Source organism: Xyrauchen texanus, chromosome 24 (assembly GCF_025860055.1).
Source record: "Xyrauchen texanus isolate HMW12.3.18 chromosome 24, RBS_HiC_50CHRs, whole genome shotgun sequence".
NCBI lineage: Eukaryota > Metazoa > Chordata > Actinopteri > Cypriniformes > Catostomidae > Xyrauchen > Xyrauchen texanus.
Genome location: NC_068299.1, coordinates 17,383,920 through 17,396,862, shown reverse-complemented (window position 1 = coordinate 17,396,862; position 12,943 = coordinate 17,383,920). Strand labels below are relative to the sequence as shown.

The following is a 12,943-nucleotide window of genomic DNA, read 5'->3' as shown; positions in this document are numbered from 1 at the left end:
ACTCATGCTATTGGTTGAGCAAATGCTACAGTGTCTGAATGGTTGGGATGCTCAACCAAACCGAGCAAAGTTTTGATAGCACCACAGAGCTATAAAAAGAATGGTTAACTCATAGTTGTCTGTATATTAAGCTGGGATAGGAAAAAAGTATTTAACATAAAAAAAATAAACACCACACAATCGGCATCTACTGTAGCAGATAAAAAAAATATCCCTCTGGCTTTCTGTCTTTTGCGATAATCCAGAAGTATACTGTGGAATACTGTACTTGCATTTAACAGCTTTTGTCCCATGGGGCCAACAAACAACTCTCACATACATACTGTATGCACACATGTGGGCACACATTTCAGCTGTCATGTTTTGTCAGAGCTGCCTGTCCACAAACCTGGGATGAAGCTCTCCTCGAGAAAACAGTCACTCAAACTTCATTTATTAACTATCATTAGACTTTCATTGACTACAAAATGGAGTATGTTTTTCTATTAACTGTACCCTTCTATGTCTTGTTAAAAAGCAATCTACTTCAAAAGCCTTGGCTTTTGTGTGATTTGATATCAGGTAAAGAGCCTCTCAGTTCTTCAATTTGGGTTGTAAAGAAAGCAAGGAGAATTGCATTTGCATTATGTAGCCTACTGCTTTGATGTTAACGTCATGTGTAATATATCTTTAGAAAGAATTAAGAATGTTTCTTTTTATCCAAATGGTTTTCAGTTTTGGCTACTCTGTCCATCGCATAACAAATACACATCTGATGTCTTTCTATGAAATGTAGGCAGCTGTTGTACAAAGAACATTGGACTCAGCTGAACACTTTAAACACAATAACGCCAGAACTCACTCATGTTAAACAAGAACAAGGAAATACATATCTAATGTACAGCATTACAAATGTACAACCAACCAATGGTTTAATTAAACTCAATTAATCTTCATGGCACCATTCTTGCAGTAAATGTAAACGTTGCCTCCTGGCTTGATTTTCCATTAAACTATCAACTTTGTTTCTCCAAAACTTGCTTAGAAGTGGGAAAGCTCCTTTTAAAAATAGCTGGCTAAGCTACCAATTACTCTACAGAAAAATTAGCTCTTCAAAGATGAAAGCTACTCTTTGGAGAAAGTAGTAACACTGCAAGCAACATGAAAGCTAATCTACCTCTTTTTCTCTATAAATATGAATAATAAATATAGTCACCTGCAATTTGATCTATGGTGGCGCAATGCTGCTTTTATTGCTCAATTGGGTTGTAAAAACAACATCTTTTATTGTTATAAAGATATAATAACATCTTTTCTCGTAATAATGAGATATTATGCCTAAAAAACGACATATTTTCTTGTAATAAAGAGATATTATGCCATAAAAAATACATCTTTTCTCGTAATGACAAGATATTATTCCATTAAAACAACATGTTTTCTCATAATAAAGAGATATTGTGCCGTAAAAACTATATCTTTTCTCGTAATAATGAGATATGGTGTAAAAATAACATATTTTCTTGTAATAACAAGATATGGCATAAAAACAACATCTTTTCTAGAAATAACGAGATATTATGCCGTAAAAACGTCATCTTTTCTCGTAATAATGAGTTCCCCCTCTGTCGCTCACTTCGACTTTGTGTTGAAGAAGCGACACTAGTGGTCTCTCTTGCGAGCCTTTTGCAACTCTGATCTATGAGAAAAGGCCAATGAAAAATTGGCAGACAGAATTTGCATGTCCCGCCCCTGGACATACGGGTATAAAGGGAAATGCCTCTGTTTCATTCAGAAATTTTCTTCGGAGCCGATCGGTTGTGTATGCAGCGAGCTGCGAATCACAGTCTGTTTCCTCCCATCTCTGAGCGATTGCTGTTGGTTCTAGTCTTGGAGCAAGTCTTTGGGTAAGCACGACTTGATTATCAGGTTCCTAAGAGGCGTCCGGAGGTTAAATCCCTCCCGGCCAAGACTGTTCCCCTCCTGGGATCTCTTAGTGATCCTCTCGGGCCTTCAGAGACCCCCCTTCGAGATGCTAGAATCAGTTGGACTCAGGGACCTCTCCTTAAAAACGGGCCTGCTTATCGCGCTCGCCTCCCTCAAGAGGGTCGGGGACCTGCAAGCGTTCTCTGTCAGCGACTCTGACAGAGAAATGCACATTCCTTCAGCAAATGTAAGAGTTAATGATACGCTTATTTCTATTATTTTATCAGTTCAATAAGCTCAGAATAAACTGAAAGGAACATTTAAGCAGGAAAAAAAAGGTTTATTTAATAATTATAATGAGCATTTTCACACTTTAATCATTCGGGTTACAGTGACCTCAAACAATGAGGAAGTAAAGAAAATCTCAACAGAACATAAGGGTTGTATTGAACCTGGAATATTCCTTAATTATCTCTCAAATATTTGATGACACCTTGCAAACTTGGCAAATCAAATATGCCTCACATGGTTAGTGTACAGACTGTGGGCAGTCCACAGGCTGAGACTGATGTAAAAAATAGCGTTTCCCAATAATACTGCATCTCTCTCGCTTGCTTGAATAGAGCATTCCGCATCTCACTGGATGCTTGTCGAGCGTGCAGTGAGCCAAGGAAGCACACTGTTATACCATGTCTCTGCAAGCGAGCATTGCGTTAAAACAATGATTCTCGCTCCTGTTTATAATCAATGAAGCTATCTTCATTGCAAGCGTGTGACAATGGAGCAATCTAGTTTTGCCTTGTCACATCGTTGTGCTCACTCATATGACAGCAACTTTGACAAGAAAGGCAGGAATAGCAAACATTATTTGTGTATAATGCTACCAGAACAGCTGCATAGTGAAGAGAAATGCTTAAAATAGACTACTTCATTTTGTTAATAACCTGGTACATATTTCATCCCCATCTGACATTTCTGAACATCATAACTAACTGACTCATCTGAACATCAACTAATGTAGCAGCAATGTTATATTTTAATGCATTTTTCAGCTTTAAACTGGATACCATTGGACTTTTAAAGGGATAGTTCACCCCAAAATGAAAGTTTTGTCATCATTACTCACCTTTACATTTTTGCAGACCCATACAATATATAACTTTCTTATATCCGTGGAACTCAAAACTCTCAGTCACCATTCACTTTAGAAAAAAAAGATGCATGAAAGTGAGTGGAGACTGGGCAATCATCCTAACATCTCCTTTTGTGTTTCACAAAATGTGGTCCACAACATGTGGTCCAGCAATCATGACTGAATTGTCATTTTTGGTGACTATCCAAATCAACTATCCTTTTACGAGTCCCAAAGATCTTATAAATTCTCAAAGGGCACTGTGACTTAAAAAAGTTTGGGAAACACTGCCTCACTTGCAAACTGAGAGAACATAAATTAATGCTGTAAAGGGATCAATGGAAAGGAGGAGGCGAGAACCGGCTCGTCAATATAAATAATAGTTTCATATAAAACTTTAAAAAAAGACAAACACACACACACGACGGACATGTCCGTAAACTATCTCTCTCTCCCACACGATCCTCTACAGTCGACCTTTACGTGTATGTGTACGACCGATCGTTTACGATCACGACCCGGCCCCGCCCTCCACCCTGCCAAAAATGCATACTTGTGTCTGATTGTCCGGCTCATTTTCTTGTAATATTGAGTATGTACCATCCTCTAGGACAGTGACAATCAAAATATAATTTACAATTCACTCCAGACAAACCAGTCAAATAGGCAAGAGCCAACCAATTACTAGTCTTGCGATCAATTTAAGAAGGCAGACCTGCAGTTCTGCATTAATAAGCTCCTGCAGGCATGTTTATTTATTGAAGCACTTCTGAATGTTTGCTTTCAGGCTCAGAAAACAGCACTCTTTTCATTTCACACATTAATGAAGTCTCTGGCCACTGGATTGGACTTGGAGTTTCGTTGCCATGGAAAATGACCACCAACACTCTCTAGCTTGTATAACGACAGCAGACTGGAGTAGTAACCCAAGAGTGATTGAGGTAAGAAAGAGAGTAAAATAAGGGGTGAATGCAGATAATCTTCCAAGTCTCCCAGGCTGAAACTTAAATAGTCAATTAAGGTTCCCATATTCCCTTTAAGCTAAAATGTTTACTCTATTGATGGTTAGGCTTGGGGTTTGGGGGATGAGTACATGAAATATGCGTTCCTCTTCGCAGTATTACATCATTGACAACAAAGTACATCTTGCTTTATAACTCAATGTGGCAGGGCGGGGCCGGGTCGTGATTATATGGGTCGTGAAAAGTTTGTGTCTTTTTAAACAAAAGACACAAACACACACATGATGGTCAGCTGAACGTAAACGATCTCTCTCTCTTGTCGCACCACCTTTTGCAGCCAGCCTTTATCCCTCTCGGAGGCTTAATTAGCCTGATAAGGGACCGGGTGTGTATAATCCTGGGCCCTGTACCATGATGGTAGTTGAACAAACTCGGGGTTACAGGATTGGTTTTGAGTCGACAAAACCAAACCGATGCAATCAGGCTTTATTGGTACCATGACGCAGCTCATCAACTTTCTCTGTCAACTCAGGCTTTGATCCTTAAGCTATGATTACTCCACACGCGCGTGCACATAAAAGAGTGACGTCGACACTGAACAACCAATCGCGTTCAATATGGATAGAGCGAGAGCTGTATATTTTTCCGCGCAGGAGCAAGAGATTATTATTCAGAAATATGAAGAATATAGGAGTGTTTTTCAAGCACGCAGTAACACTGTAGGATAATCATATTAAAAATGTATTAAATGCTAAAATTAAAATGTGTATTCGTGCTGATATATACATGCCTACATAAGTGTGTGTGTGTGTGTGTGTGTGTGTGTGTGTGTAGATGTATGTAAAGTGTGAATGTATAGGCTATTACATCCTAAGAAAGATTGATATTCATTGATTTTTAGATGCAACCCCAACTCCAAACGTTCTTGGCAGCAGATCAAAACAAAATATAAAAATATAATTCAAAGTGGTGAGTATTTACCAAAACCTTTTATTACTTTTGTGAACATTTAATCACAAACACTTGTTTGCAGCAAACAGAAAAAAGTGTGACATAAGGAAAACTGGGAGGGCCACCTCCTCCAGAATACACTGTGGCGGAGGAGTTGGCACTGAGTAACAACAAGGGGCGGCCGATTATGGATGGGATTGCAAGTGCTGTACAGTCTGACCCTGGTGCTGGCTCCTCTAAGCAAGTGACACTGGGTATGTGTGTGCAATGCATTACTAATGTTTTAAAAAAAAGTTAAATATGGCTGACTCTATGTTCTGCACAGTAGAGGGAAATACAGTGTCCCTGTTGAAGCCAGCACACATGCACACAGTCTCCTGCACAGAGGTCAGTACACCAGACAGAACACAATGAACATAACCTGCTTTATAACAATTTTGATTTATATTGGCCTTCAATTTATAGGGTGAACCAAATGATGAAGACACTCTGTCTGTGTCTTCAGAGACAGTTGCTGAGGTGAACGCACTGGGCTTTTTATTATAGCACACATTTGAATGTCATAATTAAATGACTGGCTCTTACACATCTCTTTTATTGTAGGATTTTTCACAACCTGCCCCAGAAACTGAAGCCTCTACCTCAATGGGCTTCAGAAGGAATGTGAACAAGGTGATGCTTTAAACCATTAATTACAGTCAGTCCTATGTTTGTAGAAAGTCATGCCACTTTTTGTGATTTGATCAACCTCCAGAAAACGTGTAATGATTGTTTGTGGTGGAATTGTTTCAGGTGGAAACAGACTCAGTCAGGGCCCTTTACAAAAGGAGTCTAGAACTAGACTGTTCACTGAAGGAGCTGGACTGTGAGCTGAGGAGGCTCCAAATTAAAAAAAATTAAATTGGAGATCAAACAGCTGGAAAAAACAGATCTCAGTATGTGAACTTTTTTTTTTTTTTAACCAAGTTACCCTGTATGAACACTATGAATGTTTATTAATGTCATTTTTCTTTCTCTCTTTCCTCCCTAGCCACATGACCAATAAAACAGTTTGAGACCTATCAGCAGTGTCAGTGTGCTTTTATTAAGTAAAATATTGTGTTGTGATTGCATCTCTGACAGCTGCGCCAGCTGGGTGGTCAATTGTGATGGGGTCAATTTCATCAGGGAGAAGCTGGTTTTGTGGTGGTACTCGCTCCTTTCTGATAGTGGCTATATTGTGCAGAATGGCACATGCAGCCACTATCTGTGATGCCCGCTCTGGTGACACTCTTAAATGCCTAAGGCAGTTGAAACGTGCCTTTAGGATGCCAAAGGTCATCTCGATCTTGACCCTGGTTTTACTGAGGGCCACATCGAAGCGGTTTTGTGGCCCTGTCTGAGGGTCAGGATAGGGGGTTAGCAAAAACCTCTGGCATGCATAACCTCGATCTCCTACCAACAGGCCATCAAAAAGCCCTGTCATAGAACAGAAAAGGGAAAAATTGTGTAAGCTTTTCAAATTAAAACCTTAAAGTGTACTGTACCAATTTCAACTTGCCTTCCTCAAAGCTCTGACACAAAATAGACTCACGGAAAATTTGTGAGTCATGCACTGAGCCAGGCCATTTGGCATCCAAACTTGTGATCATGCATTCATGATCACAAGTCATCTGCAGATGAAATGTACAGTAAATAATTGTCCTATCTGTTAGTTACTTATTTAAAGATTGATCTCAATGCAAATAAAAATAACTTCACATTTTTCAAATACCTGAACATTAAGGCTGTGAAAGGACTTTCTGTTCACATAATCTGCCTCATGTTCTCCTAGAGCTGTGGAGATTGCAACATGTGTGCAGTCTATTGCTCCTATGACTCTAGGGAATCCTATCATAGGAATTAAAAATATATATTTAAAATCATTCTTAACAGCTACTGTAGACTATTGCATTATATATTTCTTAGTATGAAATGTGCTTTTTGCAGAAGAAAAAAACGAACGTGAAAGGTTAAATTTGTTCATATGATGTCACCCAATCAAGATATCTTACCGGCAATTTTATAAAATCCCTCTTTTATGGACATGGTCGATAAATGTCCAGGGAACACAATGAAGCTATTTATGTACTCCTGCAGAGCGAGGACCACCTTGCGAATGGTCCGACAGACCGTGTTTTTCCCTAGATTCTCTGCATCACCGACCGCATACAAGTATGTACCACTTGCCAAAAAAACGCAACGCAATACATACCATTTGCGGTACAGTAAGGGCATGGCTTCGACGAGTCACATTTGTTATGTGCGGCTCAAGAAGTTCACAAAGATAAGACATTCCTTCCACGGAAAATCTGTATCTTTCATACAAGTAAGTATCAGGAAAGTCAAATGGATTTTGTCTGTCCCTAAAAACTCTTTCTCTACGAAGTGCTCGTCTAAAAATTTGCGCGGAGATGTCCACAGGATTTGGGAGAAAAGGTGAAGCCATTGCAGCAGAGAACAGACGCTGGGAATTAGTTGCGTCACCTATATGTTTCTTTGCTCACAGCTGATTGGTCAAACTTCAGTCTGAGATCTTGAATCCAGAACATAACCTGCCCCGGAGCAGGTTAGCCGTGCAGCGTAAGATACCATGGCAACGAACACCGATTAAAGCCGAGCTACTTTCATAGTACCTAAAACCCAGGGTTGGCGGAAGCTAAACTGGAACATAGCTGGCTAGCCACCTAAACCGGCTTCATGGTACAGGCCCCTGCTCTCCACCCTGTCACATTCACTTTTGGCATCCCTCTGTGGACATTTATTCTGGAATCTGGGGGTAATTTTCAGCTTTGGCCAATGTGGGCAGTAGTTTGAATTTCAGTAAGCACAGACCAAGTTGTGATTAAGAACTGTATACCGACTGTTGTCGTATTCACAGTGAGATGAGTCTGCAAATCAGAACTTTTAGGAAGAAAACACAAGGCATCTTGAGCTAATCCAACTTCAGCTAACTCATATCATCCAACAGCACTTCAGACATTATATTGAATAGACACCCTTCTGATGTGCCTGTTGATTTATGGGAATATTAGCGTGGTTAAATGTATTTCATTAACCACCAACACATGTGCAAGATGCCTCGATTGGATCACTTCAGAGAAGATCCTTGTAAAATTGCCAGAACAAAAGCAGAATCTTAAAATATAAGAGGCTTGGTGTATGATGCTGAGACAATGAGAGATGACAGCGATTATTTAAAGCTAATTTGCATGGAAGGCGAACAGGAGAAATTATTCCAAAAACCCGGTCAATGAAAAATCTCTGATTAAAGGCCTAGTCATACTTCGGTTGATCGCATTCTGTTTCAGATAGCGCCGGTTATGATGAAATTTAAAACATGCATACTGTGCATGGAGCCATCAGCAACACGGACAACCAAAGTATACTCTGGCCTTAATTGTTATCATTTATAAGTAAGTAAACTGGTTTACAAACACACATACATGCACACGTCTCCGTTACACCCCAATATTGCTTTATCAGAGGAACTCTGTCTGGCAGATGAAAGAGAGCGAGTAGTGAGCGATGGAACAACTCTATGCATTTCCTAGCAAGGGAATTACTCTGTGTATCCTGATTTGTTTGGGCACTGCTAGGAAGGGAAGCCCCTTTGGGTTAGGCCCAGCCACACAGACTACTTATCTTAGAGAACTCACTATTAAGAAAGGTCAGCTGCTACCATCATTCAGTCCCCTGTCTGCAAGGGCAACTAACATAAGACCAATTTCTGATGTTTTTACTACCCAGCACCCAGTCAAAATCATGGAATAACAAAGTCCTTGGGTAAAATGATGGTTCACCCAAAACCGGTGAACATTCTTTCGTCATTTATTCACCCTCAAGCCATCCCAGATGTGCATGATTTTCTTTCTTCAGCAGAACACAAACAAAGATTTTAAGAAGAATATTTCAGCTCTGCTGGTCCATACAATGCAAGTGGATGCACTTCTAAACTCCAGAAACCACAGACAATCGTAGTAAAATTAATCCAGTGGTTAAATGAATGTCTGGGTGATAAACAGATCAACATTCTAGTTCTTTTCACTAAAACTATTTCTTTCTGGTCGCTCTCCAGTGTGCATCCATGAGGGGAATCAGTTTACGCCTCTCGCATGATATAAGGTTGTGTGAGAATTATACAAAATGGCAACTCTAAGATTCTATTTGGAGCTGACCTTGAAAGTTACTATGTGTCAATGGAAAACTCATAACAGCGAAAACGGCTTTGATTTTACATATGTATCACTACAATTAATTATCCTCTATAAGTTCTTGCAAAATGTTTAAGAACAAAGAAATCGCTCCTGGTAACCGTTTTATTGCTACATAAAATGGCATATCAAACAGAAATGCATTCACTATTACCTTTCACTCTTTTGGTTGCTACAATGTTGGTTCTTTACATGTCTTCACAAGTGCATGACTTTATTTCTTCACCAGAACACATTTGGTTCAAAAACCACACATAAACATTATTTTCTCAAAAATACAAACATGTACACACATGTTGCTCACATATTATTGTAGCCCAGTTTGTGCTGAATACAGTGTTATCAGACTTTAGCCATTAATATGATTTTAAGCAACTGAAAAAAGCACAAATGTCAAGGCATGTCAAAACTTCTCCAGGGCCCAAAACACCCTCAGACCCCAGAGGGTTAAAATGCAAATGAATGGCGATTTCTCTTTTGAAGCTCTAAAAATCACAGACAGTCAGCATAAACGTCATAGACTCCAGCTGTTAAATGAATGTCTTCTAAAGTGATATGATCACTTTCAGTGCAAAAAAAGATAAATATTTAAGTACTTTTTAACAATAATCTAAAGTGAGTGTAAGCTTCATGAGAGGGTGGAGTCCAATCGGTCTCTGGTTTGACGTATTCTCGTTGCCATGATACTGATGTAATCTCATGTTCTCCACTTGGTTGAGACATCCATGATAAGCACAAAAATGCACCATTGTGAGTAAAGAAACAGATAAATACAGATCTAAACCAAAACCAACAAAGCTTCTGTGGAGTGTTCCTCCTTCTCACTTGAAAACAGCGCTGCTCTTCCAGCTGTGACTCACGTGCATTAGTTCTCGTGTGTTTCAAATGCCAATGCATTAACGTCACATGTGCGTACAGCTGCCAACCAGAAGGATGAGTTTAAAAAAGTACTTAAATATCAATCTTTTTCACACCAAAAGCGATCGTGCAGCTTTAGTAGACATTAATCTAAAGTGTTGTATGGATGATGTTTATGCTGACTGTCTTTTCGAGCTTAAAGACAACAGTTGGGCCAGATGCCATGTAAAATCCCGGGCCGATTTCTCTTCCCGTCCAGCCCTGAGGGTGAATAAATAATAATTTTTGGGTGAACTGTCCCTTTAAATAAAGTGTACATTTTGAGATAGTCGCAAAGTTGCAATTATGAAAATAAATTGGCTACACAATTCACAAATATTGTTTCTTGACAACTTCTTGCTTTCAAAGGAGGCAGAAAATTTTAATGACATATTAGTTTGTCTGAAGTGATGTTATACACTACGACAGCAATGCCCAGACACTTAGATCCAAGTTCCACACTGCTTCTTCTCTTGCCACATGTCTGGCACCTCAACATACTCAAACAGTGCCCTGTCTGAGGCTGCAGCTCTTCCTCAAGGCCTGTCTTGTGTCAAAAGCCCCTGAGATGATCAAACATTGTCTTATTCAAAGGCCTTTCCACCTCCCATTCATACTCCCACTGGAACACAGATATGACACCCTGTTTATTACCTCCTCTTTGCACTTTTTCAAGATCAAGAGTTTCAAGAGTTTGTCTAATATATTTTTTCCATTAAGTGAGAGCAATTGTGTTTCCATCTACCTACCAACCGTGAGCAATAGCAGTTTGATTTTTTTTTATGACAATGTTGGGAACTCTTAAGATTGAGAGTGACTGGACCACTCTCAGTGGCCAGTGTGTCCATTCTCTTCTCCATCAAACAGATGGTGCATTAATCTTTAAAACTCATCCAGAGCAACAGAAATTGAACTACATTACTGAAAACTGCTCTTTATGCAGCATGACACAAATTATAGTATAGTGTAAAACTTTCACCCCATTAAGATTGAACTTCTTAATTTAATGGAATATTCCAGGTATTCAAATGTATGACCACATGATGTAAACAATGTGCTTTTTAACATGATTTAAGTGTGATAAAATCACTAACCTTTTCTGTGTAAAATTACATTCAGTTTTACAACTTTGTTGTCATGACAACATAAGGTGCAAACAGTAAAACCCTAAAACGACTGTAAAAACTATGATTTAAACAACTTTACAGTGCAAATAATACACAGGTTTTAAGATAAGAAGTGTTTTTATAAAATTATAAACTTCACATTTCTGCCTTTAAACCCTCCTAAAATTGGCCACTTTCACATCTATAGTAAGTGCCTCACTGTATCCTCGATTTTTTCTCTTTTTTAAAGAAAAGGAGGGAGGAGTCAAAATACTTTTTTTGTAGTAATCAACATTATGGCACAAATCCTGTCGGTTGAGCTTAACTTTAATTGAACCCGGAATGTTCCTTTAAGGCAGCAATTAAACTTAAATAAAAACAAAGTAGTTCCACGGTTCACTTTTTGAATTTAAATGGTTTTGAATTTAACTGGTGCGGAACTTGTAGTTGAAACTCTGAATTCTCTGAAATAAAATCAAGCAGAAATGAGAGACATTATTGACAAGATAAATTGATGGAAATGTAAGATATAGTTATAACATAATGATGAAAACAGTTAGGGTTGGCATACAGGTAGGCCTACTCCAAGCAGATCTAATTATTCAATCAAATGGTGTTAGGAAATTGGTACTTAATGCCAATATTGATTCAGTAAATTTACAAAACTTGGCTCGAAAAGACAGATATAACTATAGATTTAATTCCCCTTAGAGAGTTCCAGTGTAAGATAATATGGTTAAATCCAAACTGAAATCTTTAGAAAAATCTCTAATGTTTGTTGGCTGGTTCTTGTATACTGTTTATCACATTCAGCCTGTCTAACCAGGACAGTGGTAAACCAGAGCACCTTCCTGAGTGCTAGGAAAACAAGAGGCCCATTATGTCTGTCTGTCACAGCTGAGTCAGGAGACCATTACAGGTGGGATTTTTGAAATATTTTGTTACAATATAAAAGCCATTGAATCAGCATGTGGAACAAATAACCCTCAATAGCATCACATGAAGTCAAACTAAGCCATCTGAGGAGAACATCCCGTTTTCTAAACCATGAAATGGAACACACTTAGGAAATGTGAATGGGGAACTCAGTGAACGTCTACCTCAAACCAGACAAGTTCAGTTACCTTCAACCACGCTTAATGGGACTTTGGCACAATGTACCAATACGGAATATTATGGCATTGTTCACCAACTGTGCAATTTCCTTTTTCATTCTTAAAGAATGTGACTTTTGAGGGAATTAAGGAAACTGACTGTGGCCTTATGTAAGTGTTCATGATGGCAGCATAATGTGTTTTATGTGATGGTAAAACTGCATAAAATCCTGCAATTTTTTAAAGGATAAAGGGGGATTTGTTTAAGGGAAAATTTATATAAGTTTAGTGTCAGGTTGATCTTACCCTCATTATGTAAACAAGTATCAAATATGATTGCCAGGGAGGGTTGTGTTTATGTAACCGGCTTAACCTGCTTCGAGCGGGATTCGAACCGGTGTCAGATGGCATGGGAGGCAGGCAAGATAACGAGGAGGCTGAAGGCTACAGCCTCTATTGTCAGTCGCTAGTGCACCTCTTGAGGCTGAGTGAGGTTTACACATACCGTGCAGCATCACATACCAGCTGGCTCTCGTTACATTTAGAGTAGCAAGTCCATAGAGCCTAAGCAGGGCTTTCCTTTCCTGCAGAGTTTAGCAGCAATCCAACTCAGCACATCTAATCCAGGTAATCAAGGCCTTCACGATTACTTGAAAATTACAGG

General features: G+C 39.0%; 1 protein-coding gene and 1 pseudogene across 5 annotated transcripts in view; both read right to left on the bottom strand.

The window, feature by feature from the left end:
- The window catches only part of LOC127617971 (potassium voltage-gated channel subfamily KQT member 5-like), a 175,306-nt gene that overhangs the window by 158,657 nt on the left and 3,706 nt on the right, over positions 1-12,943 (bottom strand). The window lies entirely within an intron of this gene.
- On the bottom strand, positions 6,024-7,417 carry LOC127617977 (putative nuclease HARBI1; annotated as a pseudogene).